At 38.5% G+C, this 25,084-nt stretch overlaps 1 protein-coding gene across 3 annotated transcripts in view; it reads right to left on the bottom strand.

The window, feature by feature from the left end:
* GPR156 (G protein-coupled receptor 156) overlaps positions 1-25,084 on the bottom strand; it is a 113,705-nt gene that overhangs the window by 86,007 nt on the left and 2,614 nt on the right. The gene's annotated exons all lie outside the window — the stretch shown is intronic.

Below are 25,084 nucleotides of genomic sequence, written 5' to 3'. Positions count from 1 at the left end.
GTCAAACCTTCACTCCTCCATTTCTGGGGCTGACGGCTCCACTACATCCTTCACCTGCCCCATGGAACGTGGCAACCTGCACTCTCGTGGTGCTCCTTCTTGGGCCTCTGCTTTTTCTCGTGCTGCTTCCTCTTGGGCCACCATTACATCCTTTACTATTTCCACAGCACCTCATAATGATGCCATTTCAGTCACCAACAAATTTGGAAAATTTGACTTGGAAACTGTGGGTTCCACCAGGAAATGGTTTGAATACAGCCAGGATGACCACTTGGTGGCATGGATCTCCTCAGGCTTGAGGGTTATTATAATTTGTTGTAATTTTTGTTATTTGCATATTGTCATAGCCTCTGTTGTTATTATGGAATTTGGTTACAGTGTTCCAGCTTCCTTGCACAAGGACTATTGCAGAAGATTTAGGGTAAATAAATTGAGAGGCAAGAATCCTGGAGGAGTGGGGTGTACATAAAGTGGAGGTTCCTGTGGCCAGGATTCTCACCTGGCCCTGCTTGGCTAGCTTACTACACACGTGTGGGCAATATGTTGTTATTGACTATAAAGAGCTCTGCCCAGTGCTCTGCGTGACATGGTGGCATGGCTGCAAGGCTGCAGGAGAGCAGAGATGAGACTGGAGTGGTGGTGGCAGCACCAAGGACACAGATGGAGACAGCTGCCAGGGTAGAGAGGCCTGGAGGCAGAGACTGACTTGCTGCATGCAGACTCACTCTGAGTGGAAGGGATTCTAATGATTGACCTCATGGGAATAAAGTTGGGTATAAACCCTTTCACCCCAAAAGTGTTCCATTGTCATTCCTCAGTCTCACTGCATCCATAGTGAACTTGTCTGGGGCTGAAACCCATTGGCAAGACAAGATATTATAGAACTTTTATCACATCCATCCCTAAGTATTTCATATTTTTTATGCTTTATGAATTATTTTACTTTCAATTTTGATTACTTAATTCTACTATATTAATGCACAATTGATGTTTACATATTGGTTTTGTATTTTATAACCATATTAAACTCATTCATTAGTTCTAGTGGCTCTTTTGTAGATTCCAGTCAATCTTCTATATAGATGACCAAGTCACTTGCAAATAAAGACACTTTCATTTCTTTCTTTCCAAACTGGATGACTTCCTTTTTTTAATTTTTTTTTAAAAATCTTATTGCACTGGCTAGAACCTCCAGGACAATGCTGAATAGAATTAGTGAGAGCAGACAGCCTTGTCCTGTTCTTGATTTTTGGAAGAAAATATTTAGTCTCTTATCATTAAATGCAATGTTAGATGCACGTTTTCCACAGATTTCCTTTTTCAGTTTAAAGAAGTTCTCTTCTATTGCTAGTTTGCTGAGACTTTTTTATTAACAGGTCTGGGCTTTCACATTCTTCAGTATTTCTTCTCTGTTTTTTTTAAATTAAGGTATTATTGATATACACTCTTATGAAGGTTTCACATGAAAAACAATGTGGTTACTACATTCACCCAATTATAGAGTACCCCCAACACACCCCATTGCAGGCAATGCCCATCAGTATATTAAGATGCCACAGAGTCACTATTTGCCTTCTCTTTGCTACACTGTCTTCCCCATGATGACCCACACACCATGTGTGCCAATCATAATACCCCTCAATTTCTTTCTACTTCCCTCCACCCCCACCCACCCCCACCCCTCCCTTTGTAACAGCTAGTCCCTTCTTGGAGTCTGTGAGTCTGCTGCTGTTTTGTTCCTTCAGTTTTGCTTCATTGTATACTCCACAAATGAGGGAAATCATTTGGCACTTGTCTTTCTTCACCTGGCTTACTTCACTGAGCATAATATCCTCCAGCTCCATCCATGTTGTTGCAAATGATAGGATTTGTTTCTTTCTTATGGCTGAGTAGTATTTCATTGTGTTTATGTACCACCTCTTCTTTATACATTCATCCACTTATGGACACTTAGGTTGCTTCCATATCTTGGCTACTGTAAATAGTGCTGCAATAAACCTAGAGGTGCATATGCCTTTTTGAATCTGAGAAGTTGTATTCTTTGGGTAAATTCCTAGGAGTGGAATTCCTGGGTCAAATAGTATCTCTATTTTTAGTTTTTTTGAGGAAGCTCCATATTGCTTTCCACAATAGTTGAACTAGCTTACATTCCTAGCAGCAGTGTAGGGGGATTCCCCTTTCTCTGCATCCTCGCCAGCATTTGTTGTTCTTAGTCTTTTTGATACTGGCCATTCTAACTGGTGTGAGTTGATATCTCATTGAGGTTCTTATTTGCATTTCCCTGATAATCAGTGATGTGGAGCATCTTTTCATGTGCCCATTGGCCATCTGAATTTATTCTTTGGAGAACTCTCTTCATATCATCCACCCATTTTTAATCAGGTTATTTGCTTTTTGGATGTTGAGGCGTGTGAGTTCTTTATATATATTGGATGTTAACCCCTTGTCGGATATGTCGTTTACAAATATATTCTCCCTTTTGTTCTGTTGATGGTGTGTGTCCTTTGCTGTACAGAAGCATTTTAGTTTGATGTAGTCCCATGTGCTCATTTTGGCTTTTGTTTCCCTTGCTCAAGGAGATGCATTCAGGAAAAAGTTGCTCATGTTTATATTCAGGAGATTTTTGCCTATGTTTTCTTCTAAAAGTTTTATGATTTCATAAGTTACATTAATGTCTTTGATCCATTTCGAGTTTACTTTTGTGTATGGGGTTAGACAATAATCCAGTTTCATTCTCTTGCATGTAGCTGTCAGTTTTGCCAGGACCAGTTGTTGAAGAGGCTGTCATTTCCCCATTGTATATCCATGGCTCCTTTATCATGTATTAATTGACCATATATGTTTGGGTTTATATCTGGGCTTTGTAGTCTGTTCCATTGGTCTATTGGGTCTGTTCTTTTGCCAGTACAAAATTGTCTTGTTTACTGTGGCTTTGTAGTAGAGTTTGAAGTTGGGGAGCTTAATCCTCCCAGCTTTATTCTTCCTTCTCAGGATTGCTTTCACTATTCGGAGTCTTTTGTGGTTCCATGTGAATTTTAGAACTATTTACTCTAGTTCGTTCAAGAATGCTGTTGATATTTTGATAGGGATTGCACTGAATGTGTAGATTGCTTTAGGCAGGATGGCCATTTTGACAATATTAATTCTTCCTATCCATGAGCATGGGATGTGTTTCCACTTATTGGTATCTCTTTAATTTCTCTCATGAGTGTCATGTAATTTTCAGATTATAGGTCTTTCACACCCTTGGTTAGGTTTATTCCTAGGTATTTTATTCTTCTTGATGCAAATGTCAATGGAATTGTTTTCCTGATTTCTCTTTCTGCTAGTTCATCATTAGTGTATAGGAATGCAAAATTAATGCAAAATGTATTAATTTTGTGTCCTGCAACTTTGCTGAATTCAGATATTAGATCTAGTAGTTTTGGAGTACATTCTTTAGAGTTTTTTATGTACAATAGCATGTCATCTGCAAACAGTGACAGTTTAACTTCTTTACCAATCTGGATGCCTTTTATTTCTCTGTGTTGTCTGATTGCTGTGGTTAGGACCTCCAGAACTGTGTTGAATAAAAGTGGAGAGTGTGGGCATCCCTGTCTTGCTCCCAATCTTAAAGGAAAGGTTTTCAGCTTCTAGTTGTTATGTATGATGTTGGCTGTGGGTTTGTCATATATAGCCTTTATTGTGTTGAGGTACTTTCTCTCTATAGCCGTTTTGTTGAGAGTTTTTATAATGAATGGATGTTGAATTTTGTCATCTTCAGTATTTATTGAATGAACTTTGGTAGTTTGTGTCTGTCAAGGAATTTATTCATTTCACCTAAATTGAAGAAATTATTTCAATAACATTTATAATATCTATACAATTTCTAGTGATGTCACCTCTTTAATTCATGGTATTAGTATAGGATGTCTCCTTTCTTTTTATTCTGATCAGTCCAGCTAGAGGTTTATTGATTTTATTGATATTCTCAATGCTTTACTAATTTTCTCCACTGTTTTTTTTAATTTGCAATCTATTTTATTGATTTCTGTTCTGATACTTACTACTTCCTTTCTTCTGCTTACTTTGGGTCTCATTTGTTCTTTTTTTGTTCTAGTTTCTTAGAATGGAAGCTGAGAATATTCATTTGAGACTCCTTTTTTAAATTTTTCTTTAATTGAAAGTTGACATACAATATTGTTAGTTTCTTATAGTAAACAGTGATTTAACATTTATATACATTATGAAATGCTTACCACAATAATGCAGTTACCATGTTAGCATACAAAATTATTAATTACTGATTATATTCCCTATGCTGTACTTTATATTCCCATGACTTATGTATTTATAACTAAGTTTGTGACTCTTAATCCTCTTCACCTATATTGTCCAATTGTCCACACCCACTTGCTCTAGCAACCACCAATTTGTTCTCTGTATTTATGAGTCTATTTCTGTTTTGTTTCATTTGTTTTATTTTTTAAGATTCCACATATAAGTGAAATCATACAATATTTGTCTTTCTCTGTCTTATCTCACTTAGCGTAATACCTCACTTAGGTCTGTCCATTCTGTCGCAAATAGCAAGATTTCATTCCTTTTTATGGCTGAGTAATATTCCATTATGTGTTTATACGTATGTGTATATACACATATATGTATGTATATGTATATGTATATGTATATGTATATGTATATGTATATGTATATGTATATGTATATGTATATATACATAAATATATATGCCTATCTCCTTTATCCATTCATCTGTGTATGGACCCTTAGGTGGCTTCTTAGGTACTGTAACTGCTGCAGTGAACATAGGGATGCATATATCTTTCTGAATTAGTGTTTTCATTTTCTTCAGGTAAATACTCAGAAATGGAATTGCTGGGTCATATGGTATTTCTATTTTTAATTTTTTGAGGAAATCCCATAATGTTTTCCATAGTAGCTGCATCAATTGACATTCCTACCAATAGTGCATGAGAGTTCCCTATTCTCCATATCCTTGCCACCATTTGTTACTTCCTGCCTTTTTTATTTTAGCCATTCTAACAAGTGTAGGGTGATAGTTCATTGTGGTTTTGATTTGCAATTCCCTGATGATTAGTGATGTTGGGCATCTTTTCATGTGTCTGTTAGTGAACTGTATGTCTTCTTTGAAAAATGTCTATTCAGGTCCCATTTTTAAATGATTATTGTTTTTTTTGGTGTTGATTTGCATGAGTTCCTTATATATTTTGGATATTAACCTCTCCTCAGATATATCATTTGCAAATATCTTCTCCCATTCAGTAGGCTTCCTTTTCACTTTGTTGATGGTTTCCTTCACTGTGCAAAAAGTTTTCAGTTTGATGTAGACCAAATTATTTTTGTTTTTGTTTTCCTTGCCCGAGGAGACAGATGCAAAAAAGTATTTGCTAATGCTGACAATCAAGAGTTTAGTGTCTATGTTTTCATTTAGGATTTTTATGGTTTCAGGTCTTATATTTAGGTCCTTAATCCGTTTTGAGTTTATTTTTGTGTATGGTATAAGAAAACGATCTGGTTTAACTTTTTTGCATGTAACTGTCCAGTTTTCCTAATACATTTATTGAAGAGAGTTGACTTTTTCTCATTGTATATTCTTGCCCCCTTTGTTACAGATAAGCTAACCACATAAGTGTGGATTTATTTCTGAGCTGGAGAGCTCATAAATCTCTGTTTCATTGATCTGTATGTCTATTTTTGTGTCAGCACCATACTGTTTTGCTTACCATACCTTTGTAGTATAGTCTGAATTCTGCACTACCTACAGCTTTTTTCTTTCTTCAGATTACTCTGGCTCTTTAGGGCCTTTTGGATTCCATATAAACCTTAGGATTATTTGTTTAGTTTTGTGAAAAATGCTATTGTTGTTTTGAATATGTAGATTGTTTTGTATAGTATGGACATTTTAACATCAATTCTTTCAATCCATGAGCATGGTATGTCTTTCCCTTCATTTGTACCACCTTCAATTTCTTTCATCAATGTTTCATAGTTTTCTGAGTACAGGTCTTTCACCTCATTTGTTAAATTTATTCCCAGGTATTTTATTGTTTTTGATGCAAATGTAAATGCGATTGTTTTCTTAATTATTTCTTCTTCTGGTTCATTATCAGTGTCTAGAAACACAATAGAGTTATTATTGTGAATGATCCTTTTAATATATTGCTGAATTCAGTTGTTCATTTGTTAATATTTTGTTGAGAAAGTTTGCATATATGTTAATCAGGGATATTTGCCTATAATTTTCTTCTCTTGTCTCATTTTGAGCTAAAAGTAATGCTGGCCTTGTAGAATGAAACTGGAAACATATCTTTCTCTTCATTTTTTTGGAATAGTTTGAGGATAGGTATTAACACTTCTTTAAATGTTTCATAGTATTCACTTGGAAACCTGTCTTGTCCTGCACTGATTTAATTTGACTATGTTTCATAGTCTGGTCTATTCAGATCTTTTGTTTCTTCATGATTCAGTCTGGAAGACTGTATGCTTTTAGGAATTTATCCATTTCTTCTAGGTTGTCCAGTTTGTTGGAGTATAATTTTTTGTACTAGTCTCTTATCTTTTGTATTTCTGTGGTGGTGTCACTTTTAAATCCTCCCTCATTTCTGATTTTGAGTCCTCCTTTTTTTCCTGATGAGTCTGGATAAAGGTTTATCAATTTTGTTTCTCCTTTCAAAGAACCATTGATCTTTTTTTAAAACTGTTATTTAGAGACTTTTCTTCCTATAAGCCTTTAACACTATAAATTTCTGCCTAAGTACTGCTTTTGATACATGACTTCATTTTTATTCAGTTCAAAATATTTGTCATTTCCCTTTTGATTTCTTTGACTCAAGGTATTTTGAAGTACATTGTTTAGTTTCCAATCTTTGAAGATTTCTGTTATTGACTTCTTAATTAATCCCATTGTGATCAAGAACATACTTTGTATGACTCGAATCATTTTACATGTATTGAGAATTGTTCTATGGCCCAAAATATTGTATATCTTGATGTTCCATGTGCACTTGAAAGGAGTGCATATTTTGCAGTTGATGAATATAGTGCTTTATAAAGATTAATGAGGTCAACTAATTTTGTTGGTTCCTTCTTCTGTATCTTTAGTTATTTTATGTCTTCTTGTTACATCCATTACTGAAAAAAAGCTAATGAAATTTTGGACTACAATTATTGATTTGTCTATTTCTCCTTGAGCTCATATCATTCCTAGTTCAAGTATTTAGAAACTCTGTTATTAGGTGCATTTATGTTTAATATTTTGTATCTTTCTGATGAATTGACTTCTTTATCATTATGAATTTTCTTTATCCATGTTAATCTTTTCTCTGCAATCTACTTAACATTGCTACTCAGCTATATTTTGATTAGTGTTAGCATGGTAAATCATTTCCATCCTTTTTTCTAAACTATTTGTGTCATAATATTTGAAGTGAGTTTTTTGTACATAGTATAAAGTTGACTTTACTTTTTTATCCTATCTGGCAATCTCTGGTTGAAGGGTAGAGATAATTTACATCTAAGGTAGTTACTGGTATATTTAGGCTTAAGTGTATCATATTGCTTTAATTTTTAATTTATCTCATCTCTTCATTGTTCCTTTTCCTCCTTTTCTGCCTTTTCTTAGGTGAAAATTGAGTGTTTTATATATTATCTTATTGTTGGATTACTAGCAATACTTCTTTATTTTCCTTGTGATTGTTTTCATGTCTATAAATACATCTTTAACCTATCACAGTCTATCCTCATGTAATATCATCTGCTTTCACATGCAGTATAAGAACTTTACAATATACTTCCATGTCTGCACTCCCAGCCTTTGTGCTGTCACTGTTATACATTTTATTTTATATGTATATTAAAAACCCCACTATATGTTGTATTTATTTTTCTTTAAAGTGCCCATTATACTTATGTGAGGTTTAAATAAGAAGAATCTTATATATTTTACAACGTAGTTGCCATGTCTGATACTCATCATTTTTATCATACAGATCCATATTTTCTACTGGTATCATTTTTCTTCTGCTAAAAGAACTTCCTTTTATCATTTCTTATAGTGAACATCTGCCAGTGATGAATTTTTTCAGCTTTTTATATCTGAGAAAGTATTTTGCTTTTGTTTTGAAAGATATTTTCACTGGACATAGAATTTGAGGTTGAAAGTTCTGGGGATTTTTCTCCCTAGTACTTTAAAGATGCTGTTCCACTGCCTTTTTGCTTGCATTATTCTGATGAGAAATGACCTTATCTTTGCCATCCTTATCTTTTTTCCTCTGGACATAATGTGGTTTTCCCTGTGACTGCTTTGAAGATTTTCTGTTTATCACTGACTTTGAGCAATCACATTGATGTACTTCGGGACTGGTTTGGTTATGTCTTGTTTACTATAATAATATGTGCAATTACATAAACAACATGGTTACTAGACTCCTGCTATTATCATGTACCCACCACATACCACATTACAGTCACTGTCCATCAGCATAGTAAGATGCTATAGAATCACTACTTGTCTTCTCTGTGCTGTACTGCCTTCCCTGTGTCCCCCACCCCTACATTATGTGTACTAATCATAATGTCCTTTTTTGCCCTATCCCTCCTATCTGACGCATCTTACCCAATCCCTTTCCCTTTGGTAACTGTTAGTCCATCCTTGGGTTCTGTGAGTCTGCTGCTGTTTTGTTCCTTCAGTTTTTTCTTTGTTCTTATACTCCACATATGAGTGAAATCATTTGATATTTGTCTTTCTCCACCTGGCTTATTTCACTGAGCATAATACCCTCTAGCTCCATCCATGTTGTTGCAAATGGTAGAATTTGTTTTCTTCTTATGGCTGAATAATATTCCATTGTGTATATGTACCAAATCTTCTTTAATCATTCATCTACCTATGAATGTTTGGAAATGGAAACACTTAGGTTGTTTCCATTTCTTGGCTATTATAAATAGTGCTGTGACAAACATAGGGGTGCATCTGTCTTTTTTAAACAGGGCTCCTGATTCTTAGGGTAAATTTCTAGGAATGGAATTCCTGGGTCAAATGGTATTTCTATTTTTAGTTTTTTGAGGAACCTCCATACTGCTTTCCACAATGGTTGAATTATTTTACATTCCTACCAGCAGTGTAGGAGGGTTCCCCTTTTTCCACATCCTCGCCAACATTTGTTGTTGTTTGTCTTTTGGATGATGGCCAACCAACTGGTGTGAGGTGATATCTCACTGTGGTTTTAATTTGCATTTCTCTGATGATTAGGGATGTGGAGCATCTTTACATGTGCCTGTTGGCCATCTGAATTTCTTCTTTGGAGAAGTGTCTGTTCAGCTTCTCTTCCCATTTTTTAATTGGCTTATTTGCTTTTTGTTTGTGGAGGTGCATGAGCTCTTTATATATTTTGGATGTCAACCCCTTATCAGATATATCATTTATGAATATATTCTCCCTTACTGTAGGATGTTTTTTTTTGTTCTACTGATGGTGTCCTTTGCTGTAAAGAAGCTTTTTAGTTTGATGTAGTCCCACTTGTTCATTTTTGCTTTTGTTTCCTTGCCTGGGGAGATGTGTTCACAAAGAAGTTGCTCATGTTTATGTCCAAGAGATTTTTGCCTATGTTTTTTTCTAAGAGTTTTATGGTTTCATGACTTACATTCAGGTCTTTGATCCATTTTGAGTTTACTTTTGTGTTTGGGGTTGGACGAAAAACCAGTTTTATTCTCTTACATGTAGCTGTCCAGTTTTGCCAACACCATCTGTTGAAGAGGCTGTCATTTCCCCATTGTATATCCATGACTCCTTTATTATATATTAATTGACCATATATGCTTGGGTTTATATCTGGGTTCTCTAGTCTGTTCTATTCTCTGTGGGTCTGTTCTTGTGCCAGTACCAAAGTGTCTTGGTTACTCTGGCTTTATAGTAGAGCTTGAAGTCAGGCAGAATAATTCCCCTCTCCCACCCCCGCTTTATTCTTCCTTCTCAGGATTGCTTTGGCTATGCAGGGTCTTTTGTGGTTCCATGTGAATTTTTTATCTATTTGCTCTAGTTCATTGAAGAATGCTGTTGGTATTTTGATAGGAATTGCATTGAATCTGTAGATTGCTTTAGGCAGGATGGCTATTTTGACAATATTAATTATTCCTATCCATGAGCATGGGATGTGTTTCCATTTGTTGGTATCTTCTTTAATTTCTCTCATGAGTGTCGTGCAATTTTAACAGTATAGGTCTTTCATTTCCTTGGTTAGGTTTATTCCTAGGTATTTTATTCTTTTTGATGCAACTTTGAATGGGATTGTTTTCCTGATTCCTCTCTCTCTGCTAGTTCATTGTTAGTGTATAGGAATGCCACAGATTTCTGTGTGTTAATTTTGTATCCTGCAATTTTTCTGAATTCAGATATTAGATCTAGTAGTTTTGGAGTGGATTCTTTAGGTTTTTTATGTACAATATGATGTCATCTGCAAACAGGGACAGTTTGACTTTTTCCCTGCCAACCTGGATGCCTTTTATTTGTTTGTGTTGTCTGATTGCTGTAGCTTGGACCTCCAGAACTATGTTGAATAAAAGTGAGGAGAGTGGACATCCTTGTCTTTTTCCCAATTTTAAAGGAAAAGCTTTCAGCTTCTCGCTGTTACATATAATGTTGGCTGTGAGTTTGTCATATATTGCCTTTATTACGTTAAGGTACTTGCCCTCTATACTCATTTTGTTGAGAGTTTTTATCATGAATGGATGTTGAATTGTGTTGAATGCTTTTTCAGCATCTGTGGAGATGATTGTGTGGTTTTTGTCCTTCTTTTTGTTGATGTGGTGGATGATGTTGATGGATTTAGAATGTTGTACCATCCTTGCATCCCTGGGATGAATCCCACTTGATCATGATTGATGACCTTTTTGACGTATTTTTAAATTTGGTTTGCTAATATTTTGTTGAGTATTTTTGCATCTATGTTCATCAGGGATATTGGTCTGTAATTTTCTTTTTTTGTGATGTCTTTGCCTGGTTTTGGTATTAGAGTGATGTTGGCCTCATTGAATGAGTTTGGGAGAATTCCCTCCTCTTCTACTTTTTGGAAAACTTTAAGGAAGATGTGTATTAGGTCTTCACTAAATGTTTGATAATTTCAGCAGTGAAACCATCTGGTCCAGGGGTTTTGCTCTTGGGTAGTTTTTTTATTACCAGTTCAATTTTGTTGCTGGTAATTGGTCTATTCAGATTTTCTGTTTCTTCCTGGGTCAGCCTTGGAAGGTTGTAGTTTTCTAGAAAGTTGTCTATTTCTTCTAGGTTATCCAGTTTCTTATCATATAATTTTTCATAGTATTCTCTCATAATTCTTTGTATTTCTGAGGGGTCCATAGTGATTTTTCCTTTCTCATTTCTGATTCTGTTTATGTGTATAGATTCTCTTTTTTCTTGATAAGTCTGGCTAGGGGTTTATCTGTTTTGCTCATTTTCTCTAAGAACCAGCTCCTGCTTTCATTGATTCTTTCTGTTGTTTTATTCTTCTTGATTTTATTTATTTCTGCTCTAATCTTCATTAGGTCCCTCCTTCTACTGACTTTGGGCCTCATTTGTTCTTCCTTTTCTAATTTCATTAATTGTGAGTATAGACTGTTCATATGGGATTATTCTTCTTTCCTGAGGTAGGCCTGTATTGAAATATACTTCCTTCCTTCTTAGCACGGCCTTTGCTGCGTCTCACATATTTTGCATTGTTGAATTATTGTTGTCATTTGTCTCCGTATATTGCTTGATCTGTTTTTATTTGGTCATTGATCCATTGATTATTTAGGAGCATGTCATTAAGCCTCCATGTGTTTGTGGGATTTTTCATTTTCTTTGCATAATTTATTTCTAGTTTCATACCTTTGTGATCTGAGAAGCTGGTTGATACAATTTCAGTCGTTTTGAATTTACTGAGGCTCTTTTTGTGGCCTAGTATATGATCTATTCTTGAAAATGTTGCACGTGCACTTGAGAAGAATGTGTATCCTGTTGCTTTTGGAGGAAGTGTTCTGTAGATGTCCCTTAGGTTCATCGGTACTAATAGGTTGTTCAGTGCTTCTGTCTCTTTACTTATTTTCTGTTTGGTTGATCTGTCCTTTGGAGTGAGTGGTGTGTTGAAGTCTCCTAAAATGAATGCATTGCATTCTATTTCCTCCTTTAATTCTGTTAGTATTTGTTTCATGTATGTAGGTGATCCTATGTTGGGTATATATATATTTATAATGGTTATATCCTCTTGTTGTACTGACCCCTTTATCATTATGTAATGTCCTTCTTTGTCTCTCGTGACTTTCTTTTGAAGTCTAATTTGTCTGATACAAGTACTGCAACTCCTGATTTTTTCTATTAGTTGCATGAAATATCTTTTTCCATCCCTTTACTTTCAGTCTGCATAGTCTTTGGGTTTGAAGTGAGTCTCTTGTAGGCAGCATACAGATGGGTCTTTTTTTTTTTTACATTCAGTGACTCTATGTCTTTTGATTGGTGCATTCAGTCCATTTACATTTAGGGTGATTATCAACAGGTATGTACTTACTGCCATTGCAGGCTTTATATTTGTGGTTACCAAAGGTTCAGGGGTAATTCCCTTACTATCAGTCTAATTTAACTCCCTTTGTATGCTATTACAAATACAACCTAAAGGTTCTTTTTTTCCTCCTTTTCCTTCCTCCTCCATTCTTTATATGTTAGGTATCATATTCTGTACACTTTGTCTATCCCTTGATTGTCTTTGAGGGTAGTTGATTTGATTTTCCATCTGCTTAGTAATGAATTGTCCTACTTTGCTGTGGTCTCATTTCTCCTGGTGACATCTATTTAGCATTAGGAATACTTCCATGTATAGCGGTCCCTCCAAAATGCACTGTAGATGTGGTTTGTGGGAGGTAAATTCTCTCAGCTTTTGCTTATCTGAAAAATTTTTAATCCCTCCTTCAAATTTAAATGATAACCTTGCTGGATAGAGTATTCTTGGTTCGAGTCCCTTCTGCTTCATTGCTTTAAATATACCCATGCCACTCCCTTCTGGCCTGTAAGGTTTCTGAAGTCTGATGATAGCCTGATGAGTTTCCTTTGTATGTGATCTTTTTTCTCTCTGTGGCTGCTTTTAACAGTCTGTCTTTATCCTTGATCTTTGCCATTTTAATTATTATATGTCTTGATATTGTCTTCCTTGGGTTCCTTGTGTTGGGAGATCTGTGCACCTCCATGGCTTAAGAGACTATTCCCTTCCCCAAATTGGGGAAGTTTTCAGCAATTACCTCCTCAATAACACTTTCTCTCCCTTTTTCTCTCTCTTCTCCTTCTGGTACCCCTATAATGCGCATATTGTTGCGTTTGGATTGGTCACACAGTTCTCTCAATATTCTTTCATTCTTAGAGGTTCCTTTTTCTCTCTGTGCCTCAGCTTCTTTGTATTCCTCTTCTCTACTTTCTATTACATTTACTGTCTCTTCTACTACATCTAATCTGCTTTTAAATACCTCCATTGTATGTTTCATTTCAGATATGGAATTCCTTAATGATTGAATCTCTGTCTTAAATTCGTTCCTGAGTTCTTGAATATTTTTCTGTACCTCCACGAGCATGTTTATGATTTTTATTTTAAACTATCTTCCAGAAAGATTGGTAAGTTCAGTTTCACTTGGTCCTTTTCCTGGGGTTTGTGAGATTTTGGTCTGAACCAGTTTCCTTTGACATTTCATAATTCTGTGTGGTGCCCTCTAGTGCCCAGAAGCTCTAGTCTCTGGAGCTTCTCAGCCCCTAGAGTGAGGTTGGGGGTCGTAGAGGAGTGGCACTGGTGCCTGGGGGGAGGAAAGTGCTGTTTCCTAATTCCCGTCTGCGGTGCCTGTCTTCAGTATCAGAGCCAGTGGGCTGAGCACACAGGCGTAAGCCTCTGTGGTTGACGTCTCTAGCTGTTGTAGGCAGGGCCTCCCTCTTGTTGTCCTGATGGAGTGTAGTGACTGCTGGTTTGCCAGCAGGCTGTGTGTCACAGTGGGGGGCCTCAGAGCTGAGTAGGCAGCCAGGGGGGTGGAGCACCTGAAACTCCTCAAAGTTCCCAACCTGCTGGTCAGAGTGCACCCAGACAATCTTGTCCACCTATCCCTTCTCCCACTCAGCTAGCTCTGTGCAAACCCCACCCCTTCAGCAGCCCTCTCACTGCTAGGAAGCCTCTCAGACTGCCCGCCTTTCCTCTGTCACAGAGTGGCCTGATGTGGATCCCCGTCCTCCACAAATGGCCGGAATCTCAGTGTCTCAAGCACTCTGCCTTTCCCAGCTCCCCAACCCCCACCAACCTCCAGAGCACCACACAATGTAGTTTTGTGCTCCAAAGCACACCTCCAGGGCTGGCTGTTCAGCAGTCTTAGGCTTCTACCCCTTCCCTGCTCCGTTTTCTCTTTCTCCTGTCAGTGTGCTGAGGTAGGAGAAGGGCTTGGGTCCCGCCAGATCAAGGCTATCATATGTTAACCTGCTTTGTGAAGTCTGCTCTGTTTGTGAGGTCTGTATGCAGTTTGGTGGAGCCTTCTTTCTTGTTGCTGTTTTAGGGCTATTTGTATTAACTATATTTTCACACTATATGTGGTTTTGGGAGGAATTCTCTGTCTCACCTCTCACACCGCCATCTTAAATCTTGGTTATGGTTTTTGATTGTTTGTTTTTGGCTTGGAGTTTGTTGAGCATCTTGGATCTGTGAGTTTATAGTTTTCATTAAACTGAAACAAGTTTCACTCATTATCTCTTCAAATATTTTTCTGTGCCCTCCCTTAGGGCATTCCAATTACATATACATTAGTTTCCTATTCCTCTAAATATTATTAAGCTTTGTTCTGAGATGCAGTTAAATTAATTCAGAACAGTTTGGTCTTTTTGTCTCAATCTAGAGCTAATTATTCCCCACTATTAAGGCATGATCTTTCAAAGCATACTACCCAATACTCCATAAGCTATTAGTTTTTCCAGTACAACTAGTGGGAATGAGCACTATTCCCACTCTTCTGTGACAAGCAAGTACTGTTCCCTCTATCCTTTTAAGTGGTTCTTTTTTCATACCTAGGTAGTTTCCTTATAGGCATGTGCTGATCAGTTCTCAGCGTTATAATAAAGGTGCACTTTATATGATCTCTGGAGTTCTCTCTATGCAGCTCTTCCCTTTCTAATACATTGTTCTGCAAATTTCAGCTGCTTTGGTCTCCCTAGACTCAAAACTGTCTTCTCAACTCAGGGAGATTGCATTCTCTCTTTCTGCACCATCTTCTAGAAGCTATATCTTGGTATGCTTGCTTTTGTTTCATTTAACTGAATATCAGAAACCATGTATTAAGAATATAGAGGCTCTGGATCATTTTCTCTTCTCCAGTAAATATGTTCTTTAGCTTCTGCTAGGGTATTAGAATAAAAACAGATTATTTTATTCAGCGACTGATCTGATTGGGAACTGGATTTCAATTGTTACAAGACAGAGTCTATTTCTGAGTGAACTGAGGCACAGTCTTTTAGGAGTCCCAACTGAAAGCTTAGGGTATTTGTATTAGTCAGGGTCCCACAGAGAAAGAGAACCAATATCTTATAAATAAATAAAAGTGATTTATTGTAAAATTTTGGCTCATTCAACTATGGAGACTGAAAAGCCCCATGATCTGCCACCTGTAAGCTAGAGAGACTCAGGAAAGCTGATGGTGTTGCTCAAAGGCTGAGAGCCAGAGAGCTAATGGTGTAGATGACAGTCCGAGTCTGAAGGCCTGAGAACCAAGGGGCCCAAGGACGGGAGAGAATCAGTGTCCCAGCTCAAACAGTCAGGCAGAGAAATTCCAACCTTCCTCTGTATTTTTGTACTATTCAGGTCCTCAAAGGATTGGATGATGTCCACCCACATTGGGGAGGGCCTACTGCTTCACTCAGTTCACTAATTCAAATGCTAATTTCCTCCAGAAACCCTGACACCCAAAAGTAATGTTTAATGAGATACCTGGGCATCTGTAGTTCACTCATTGACATATAAATTAACTATCACAGTTGTTTTCAGGCCCCTTAAACATTGGTGGACTCTATACTCCAATTTTTATCTCCTCAGCTCATAAGACTATAAGTAGCTCTGATTAGTTTTTTTTTCAGCACCTGCTTTCTGTTTGGCTTCTTCACCTCTTGGTCTGTGCTGCTTATAAACTGGTGAATGGCTTGGGAGGAAAACTTCTCAGATTATTTGGCTAATTTTGCTGTGCCTCTTATCTTTTCACAATCATGGCCTCTCATGTCTTGGCTCATTTAGTATCCGTGAATTCCCTCTTTTTCTTTTTTTTCTCCCTAGCCCTATCAGACTGCTGAATGTTCTGCTCAGCTTCTCTAACTCTTAGCATCTGCTTTTTGCTTCAGTTCTTAGAAGCTCTACTTAGACAATGGCAAGTATCTAAAGGGAAAAAGCACCCCAAAATGTGCAGGCACTCAATGAACTTTACTTCTTTCTGAGATTGTAGTTCTCAAGACCTGGCTTCCTTAGTAGGTCCTTTTGACTTTACATAGATTTTTTAAATCTGGCCTTACTAGATGTCCCCTATGGGAGCAATGGTCTATATCAGGTAGTTCATTATAGCCAGAAGCAGATGCTCAATGTCTGGTAGTATATTTAACTTTAATTTTTTTTTTTTACTGACAAGACCAAACTGTTTAAAATTAATCTTTAATCTACAGACACAAATGACAGTGCAAACAGTATAAGACATAACTATCTTTAGTACTATGAGACCAGTTAAGATACCTTTTAGAATCCCTAAGTTATAAAAGAAAAACTTACTACAGGGACTGGTTTTACAATCATTACTGACCAGTGCATATTTGAAAATTAAAAGTTTCTGTAAAAGTATGTATTAGAACAAAGACTAATGCTTATTCTGCAGGTTTATACATGTTCAAACTAAAGTTAAAATTTATCCTTAGAAATTAATTGCAATAACTTCTATCCTGACTTTCTTTTTCTTCCTTTAGTTTTCAATCTAGGACATAGAAATCTTTTTCAAAGCTACTGAGTAAAAATTGCAGCAAATGTTATAGAAATCAATAGCAAAATGTCTGTCACAGAACTCCATAATTTCTTTCCCTCTGCTTTGCTAATGTTTGCATTCTGAACACAGATTCACAGTTGGGTTTCTAATATGGATTAGAGATCACAGATATCTATAAAGTGTCCATGAGCTCCCAGGCTTGCTGATCACACAGCCTTCAGCTGATGATTGTAAAATCTCATTTACTTTTTGCTATTTTGTCAGTTCATTTTTTACATTTCACTTGTCTGTACTCACCAGCTTCCCTTGATGCTTCTCTGATATTTTCTCCAGCCCTGGTGTGATGGGGAATCCCTCTCCTCTCTTGTCTGGTGGACTAGGCTGAACTTTTACATCCAAACAAGAGCACACTGAAAATGAAAGCCAAGTAGTCCTGGGAAGCTCATTCCTAATACAAGGTTTGCTAAAATCATTTGTTTAAAAATGTTCGCATCTGTTGCTTGGCACTGATTCTTAAGCTCCAAGACCCCTCCCTTCTTAACTAATTATCCTCATGTTAAATAATCAGTTATGGTTGATTTGACTACATACTCATAAAACTCCCTAAACCCAAATCCCTCAAAATAGAGGGAGAAGACTGGAATGGAATTGAAGAATTTTTCTCAATCCAACTATAACAGAAAGGGCATAACAAAAAACAGCAGATACAGCATTGTGAGAAAGCACCGTAACAACCTATTCTCTCTGAAAGCACGCCCCGGTCCTGCAACTGATTACACTGCTCCTGCCATAGATGAAGACCATGTATAATTCCACAGCATGGAATAAATGAGCAAGGGGAATTGTAAACAGTCTGGCCAACCAGAAGCAATAGACACACAATGCAACCAAGATACAGCAGATCCCGTTCTCCACTGTGCTACTATAATCCACACTTGGCAAGGACGAGTCCTCACTGCGTGGTTCTTAAACACGCAGGCTTCCCTGGAGAAAGGTGGTGGGAGAGGGGTCAGAAAGACAAAAGGAGGGAGGGAAGCAACTGCTCTAGGGAAGACCCACAGTGAGAACTTAAATTCGGTGTATTCCCTTTGACCCAGAAATGCCAATTTGGGGAATCTCCCTATGGAAATAAACCCAAAGTAAGGGTAGGTGTAGAATGTTTATGGTGGCATAATTTGTTGTGTAAAAAAAAAAAAACTGGAAGAAACACTGGGATATTTATCAATACAGAAAAGATGGGGAAGATTTTGGAACTTCTACAAAGGAATATTAAGTAGCTTTTTAAAAGATTTGGACCAATTAAGCACAGATATATAGAAAAATGTACATATTATCAATGAAACAAATAGATTAATTGCTATTACTTGATCCCACTAACATATGAAATAGAAAATAACTACATATGTTTGCTTGACCATAAAGAAGGAGCTAAGGAATTCACACTCAACTTTTAATAGTAGTTTTGTCAGGAAGATGGAAAGGACAGGAAGTAGAGATTAACAGCAGTTTCTTTATATGTTGCTGTCTTATGGGACTTGTTACAATGAATATGTTTTACTTTCACAATTTAAAATATAAAAAGGAATAGTGTAAACTTTATAATTACAAGTAAAGCCAGACACCCCAGTTCAGCAGGGTGTGCAGTTCTCTAGCATTTACTCTAAGTTGATCCTGGTAGGTAAACAGCAACTTCTGCTCTGGGAAAGAGGCCTCACCTTGTGTCCCTCAACAGAAGCCAATTAAAGCACAGACTTGACAGTGCTTCTGGAAAAAGCTGCTGGTTGTAAAATGAAAACTACATTTACCTCCAAAGCCTCAGTCACAGAGCTTCCCAAGGGGCTACCTGAGCCAGTAAGCGGCCAACAAAGACATGGATGAGAATAGAACAGGCTTTTGTCTGGAAAAATCCTACTACAGCTATTGACAGCCTTTGTTGGCTCCATACACAAGGCTATATTAACTCCAGGTTTGAAATGTTCTGTGTTAGCACTTTTGTGGAAGGTTCTTTGAGAACCTCTGGAAGCCAGTTGTGGGCCTTCCAATTGTCACCCCCAGGATGGCATTAAGGCCTTGGAGATATGACACTTGGCTCAGCATTTGCAATTTGGTTTCATGCTGACAGTAAGTCCCAGATCTCCTGGGGTGAGGCGGAGCAACAGATGTATGATATTCAATAATAAAACAACATTCAGAAGCTAGCAGCTTGTAAAGAATCAACTTCTTGGATCATTCATTCACCTTCTAACATCTTTATTTCTTATTGTACAATTCCTTCACCCATGCTTCTTCTTCTATCACCCTACTTAACTTCTTTAATAGATTATTTATTTATTTTTTTTTAATTTAAATGCTTACTATACCAATCATGGAGAATATAGATAAGTTTAAGAAAAGGTAAGTAATCACTTATCATCCCACTGCTGGTGATATTCTGGAATAGTTTCGTCTTGTCTTCATGTTGACTTTTTAAAGCAGGTCTGCATTTGTGTATAGCTTTGCAAGGATAGATCAATGTGTCACATGTACACCTAATATTACAAATGAGTATGAGAGAGCATGTGCAAGTGTGAAAGGGGGTTTGGACGGCTGTTATCCGCATGGCTGTGGTGTGCCTATGTGTCTGGTGTGCCCAGCCTGTATTAAGAGTCCTCAGACTGACTGTGACAGCAGTCTTCACGTCTCGGTCCTTTTCTCCTCATGGCTGCCTTGGAAATTGGCAATATTTACATGCGAAGATTCCCTTGGGTGGTTATTTGATCTTCCTTCATGCTAGTTTTTCACTGGCAGATAAGTGGATACCTGGGATCCCACCAGATCACTTTTCCCTTTCCCTCCTCCTGCTGTCATCTTTCCTGCTCCCTCTTTACTGGATCCTCTGGGTTTATCCTAACAGCATCCAAAAGCAGGCAGCCCTCACCAGCCTGGGCATAATCACAGAATCATCCAAATGTCCATTTGGAAAAGACACTCAAGTAAGATGCATTCTGTTCACCTGCTCAGAGGAAATACTACAGCTAATGTGGCCCTTGGGGAAACTCCACTTTAGGCAGAAAAATCAGGAATTTTTGGATTAGAGCCAAGATGGACCTTGTTGGTCTGCAGTCTTGTCAGACAAACACTTCAGGCCTTTGCCACATGTTCAGGCCCCTACGATTTTCCTAGTTAAGACGTTTTCTTCTGCCTTCTCTCTGTAGGTCTCCCCAGTTACCTTTGGAAAATCAGAATGGAGAGCTGGCAGTGCCACCTGACAGTCTGACACTCCAGCACAGGCAAACGGCAATGGGATGGCACAACACATTCTTTCCTGGGTGTTCTCACTGTTACTCTGGAACACGACCCAGAGCAGCTAGGGAGCAATTCCAACAGGAAAGCCCTGGGCAGAACCATGAAGTTTCCCCAAGAGGCCCTCCCACGCCCTTTCCTGCCACTATACCAAGAAATCGCTTCTCCCCACCAGAACTCCAGAGCTTTCTGGCTAATCTATAAATACGCAAAGCACCTCACTCTAGCACTAAAGACTGACTTCCCCATAGCCATCACTTCCACAATTCTCTCTCCCTTATCATAAACATCATGAAGTGAAGATGATTGACAGGCTTAACACCCCTCCTTATTTTCACTGTGAGTTAAAAAACAAACATCCTGGGGTACTTTTGAATAGAGACCTGCAATTTGAAGGGAGAACACATGCAGAAGGTGGCCAGGCGGTTCTGTCTGGGCTTATCAGTCCGCATGACCTCAACTCTCTACCATCTGCCTCTCTAGTCACTGCCCAGTGGCCTGGTCAAAACAGGCCTGAGTTCTGCAAGGAGGATCTGCCAGCCTTACTGCTTAGTCCTCAGTTGCCTGGCAATCCTTGTCTGAGATATACTAACCCAGATTTGGGTTCAGGTGATAAAGAGGTACCTAGACCCTCTCCGCTCCCCTCACTGGGACAAAGTGGCCACGATGGGGATCTGCAGATGGAAGCACACAACCTAGGAATCCACTTTGACTTGGAGCATTCCGTGTATACAGGAGAATGGGGGGCAAGAAGGTAGTTGGTGACATCTGTTTCTGGTCAGTGCCAGGAGTATACTGAATGAATCTGACCCCTTCTTGTTTACCACTCTTAGACTGTACAATATCTCTTGACTGGATATGGAAGAATATTCTGGAAGTGCCTTGGGCATAAATAGACCTCAACGCCTTGCTTCAGCTGGAGGTACCTCCCAAGAATTGCTCAAAATCTGACCCAATCTCTGGTCAAAAGTTACATGGTTCCCTACAACAAATAGACTAAAGTCCACACTCTTGTGTCCTTGACAATCTGGCCTTTATCTCTCCTGCTTTATCTCTTACTGCAAACCTGCCCTGACCTAACCCTTCCCTCATCTCTCCACTGTATTCAAACCACACTGGCACTTTGGCCCTGACTCAAATATCTGCTCAAGTTATTCTGTCTTTCAGGAAATGTTTTTCCACACCACACTTGCCACTCAAAGAGCTACACCTCTTCAGAAGTTGACTCAAAAGACACTTCTTCCTTGAAAGAAAATAAAGTTTCCTCGGGAATAGCTAGCTCTCTACCCTCCACTTGGAAACCCTGGCCAGTCCCCTTCCCCCACAGCTTCACAGCAGGTGTGATAACTGAATTCTAGCACTCAGCATAGTTGTGTTGTATAGGCCTTGTCTACATCAGTGCCGAAGGAACTGTATCTTTCACAAGGCTGATTCCTTCATTCTTCTATTCGGAATGAATGCATCCCACCTTAATTAACCCCTCCTCACTTTAACAAGTTCTTTCCCACAATCCCCCTCTGGATTTACACCTTTGGGTGCTATATAAATGGGCACTCCTTTTTTCAAACCATTTCCATCAGCACATGCAGTCTTTCTCCTGATTCAGACACTCCTAATGACCATTTTTCTGTGTGCTCATTCTTTCCCATTCCTAGAAAGCAGGGTGCTCTGCAAGTGGGGTTCAGTAACAGAGGCTGTCCTCTTGCCTTACCATCCATCTCTGAGTATCTCATGATTATGACAAGCATCTCAGAAAAAAGCCTTGAGAAGTCTAGATGGAAACCAATGCCCCGTGGAAACACATAAATATTTTATCAGGCTCTGAACAATACTCTTATTCATGAATATTTAAACTCCCTGATAACATAATGTTCAGTGGCTGATTAGAGTCAGCTTGTACCCGGTAGGGAGTTGAGAGGAAGGGCATACAACAGCGATGGCAGCAGACATTCCAGAGTCTCTGTTAAAGATCTAAAAACACTGAAAATGAGGGCTTCCCAATTCACATGGACATTCATTTTTTCAAGCACTCTCCATCTGGAATGTGAGGTAGGTCAGCACCCGGTGGAACTGTCTAGGGAAGATTATCTCTGGGCTGTAGGAGGCTACCACATCAGTCACAACCCCCCACAACTGTGTCACACCTGTCTCACCACTGGTGGCACATAGGACTCAAAATAAGACAGATCCTATAATAATGCTCATGGCCACTTTATTCCAAATAGTCCCAAACTGGAAACAACCTAAGTGTCCATCAATAACAGAATGGATAAACACATGGTAGATATTCATACAATGGTATACTATCTTGGAATAAAAATAAATGAACAACAGATATACTCAACGACATGGATGAATCTCACAGACATGATATTGGTTAAAAACAAGCCAGACACAAAAGTACATAAGTGTGAATGCATTTATATGATGTTCAGGAATGCACAACTAATCTATGAAAGCAGAAATAAAAAAACGTTGCTTCTGGGGTAGGGGTGACTAGAAAGGGACATGAGGGAAATTTATGGGACTGAAATTTTTAATATCTTGTTTGCAGTGTGAGCTTATCAAAATCGGCCCAGCTTCTAACACAGGATTCAGCTTAGAGGTCACTGATCTCCAGGATCACCATTTACCTATGAAATATTGATTGACCTGAATTGCCTCAAAGGACTTCTAGTATTTTATCAAGGGTTCTGCAACCTTTATGGGAGTCAGTGTTTTGTTTGTGTCATTTAATAATCTAATATACTCAACAATTATTTATTAAATTCCTTACAACGTGCTAAACAGGAACATAGCCATGACTACAACAAAAAATGTCTGGTCCTTATGTAGCTACTGGAATGGGGGGATATATGGACAATTAACAAAGAAACAGATACACTATATAATGCCAGGTAATAAGTGCAATGAAGAAATAAAGCAGGGTCAGAGGACAGGGAGTGACAAAAGGTTGTTTTGGGACAGGTGGTCAGGGAAAGCCTGGTGGAAGAGGTCACATTTGAAAACAGACCTAAATGAACAAAGGAAAGAAGCAGTGCAAGTATCTAAGAGAAGAGTGTTTAGGCAGAGGGAAGAACAAAAGAAGGGAGAGTGAAAGAATATGAGGTAAACCAGGCCAGATAGCATGGGGCTTTGGTAAGCCCTGGAGGTGGATTTTATTCAAAGTATGAAGGGAAGCCACTCGACAGTGCTACGCAGCGATGTGATATAATACGACTGATGCTTCCAGAATGGGGCAAAAGGAGGGAATTAAGATATTTGCCTGGGTCTTAGAGAAGATCCAGAAGAATAAGAACCATATATACTTCTCTATCTTAATATCCTTCACACATCTTTCTTTTAACAACCTTCTGATTAAAACTCCGTCCAGGGTCAGATCACAGATATCTGGATTTCAAACTCAGATTTTTATTAACAAGATAGTTATAGGTTTATAAAAAGAGAGGTAGGTAACTTTTCTGTATGTCAAAGTTTTCCTAATACTGGAGGGAAAGAAATGAGGTAGGGATTTGCATCCTTCATCAGGCAAAATTAATCCGCAACTAAGTATGAATGTTATAGCTTTCAACAATTTTCTATGAAATAAAGGTTCTGATTTTTAACTAACTAAATGTGGAACATTCTTTTCGACTTTCAAATCCTTGTCTGCCTGCCAGTCCTCGCTCCATTGTCTCTGAAACAGGTCCCAGCCTCAGTGTGCCTTTCTCCCCTCCACCCATCCACCACCCCAAGTTACTCTCTGAAAACCTACAATGGAGTGGAATAAAATGCAAATTCAGGGTGGGGGTCACTTTTTGGAGAAGTCCTTATACTCCCTCAATTCACTCTGGAAATGCCCTTATTTTCAAACCACAGAAAAGGAAATATTAATACCATCAACAGGAAACAAACTGTTAAGCCCCTATTGTCCTCCCCATCATTACTCTCCCATTCTTTTGAGAGCCCTCTAGACTGGAAGTTGGGGGGCTTCATCCCACCCACCCTCTGGTTCTCTACTAGGCCACAATTCTGCTTTCACTAGACTTGAAGTTCTCTATCCCCAGGCTACCACAATTCTGCCCCTGACCAGACTAAACTCTCGACTTAATTGGGGAAGAGGGAGAAGCTAAAAGCTAGTGGTAAAAGAGAAGGGGAAATACAGGAGGCACTCCAGAGACAGCGGTGGCCCTGAAGTGGCATTCGGTTGGCAAAACAGGGACCACAGAGCCATCATCCCGCTCCCGAGAGATCCCTAACTCAAGCCAAGACTGCAGAAGCTTTTTATTCTCCAGACTCCAACTGTCTCACACCATATGCAATCACCTCCTAAGCCATTTATCTCCACACCCATTTGCTCCAACCGCAGCAAAGGAAGAAGCTACTGTTCTACAAGCCTGGCTGCTTCCCAGCCTGCAGGGAGGCTGTCTGGGCTGAATTTCACCATTGTTGAAGAAAAATTAGTTTTCCTTTGCAGGCCTTGCTGCCTAATGCCACGTAACAACAATTTTTCCAGCTTTCAGCCCGGCTTGAAAAGCTTTCACTTTTATCTAGGGGTGCAATAACTTAATGTTATCCTCTATATTCTGGTTTAAAGGGCTGCACCAGGAAAGGCATGTCATTATAAGCTAGGACATAATTTGCCTATTGTTCATGCATGTATACCTAGAAAACCAACAAAGGGAATAAGAGCATGCCATGACTTCTCTCCCCACAGATTTCTACTTTGAACTGGTAATAACAACACTCGATGTTAGAGGAAAACAAAGTTTGTATTCCGCAGCAGCGCATGGACACCTAGACACAC

This window comes from Manis javanica, chromosome 3 (assembly GCF_040802235.1).
Source record: "Manis javanica isolate MJ-LG chromosome 3, MJ_LKY, whole genome shotgun sequence".
Classification (NCBI taxonomy): domain Eukaryota; kingdom Metazoa; phylum Chordata; class Mammalia; order Pholidota; family Manidae; genus Manis; species Manis javanica.
Note: the sequence above shows the minus strand (reverse complement) of the source record. Positions and strands in the feature narration are given on the sequence as shown.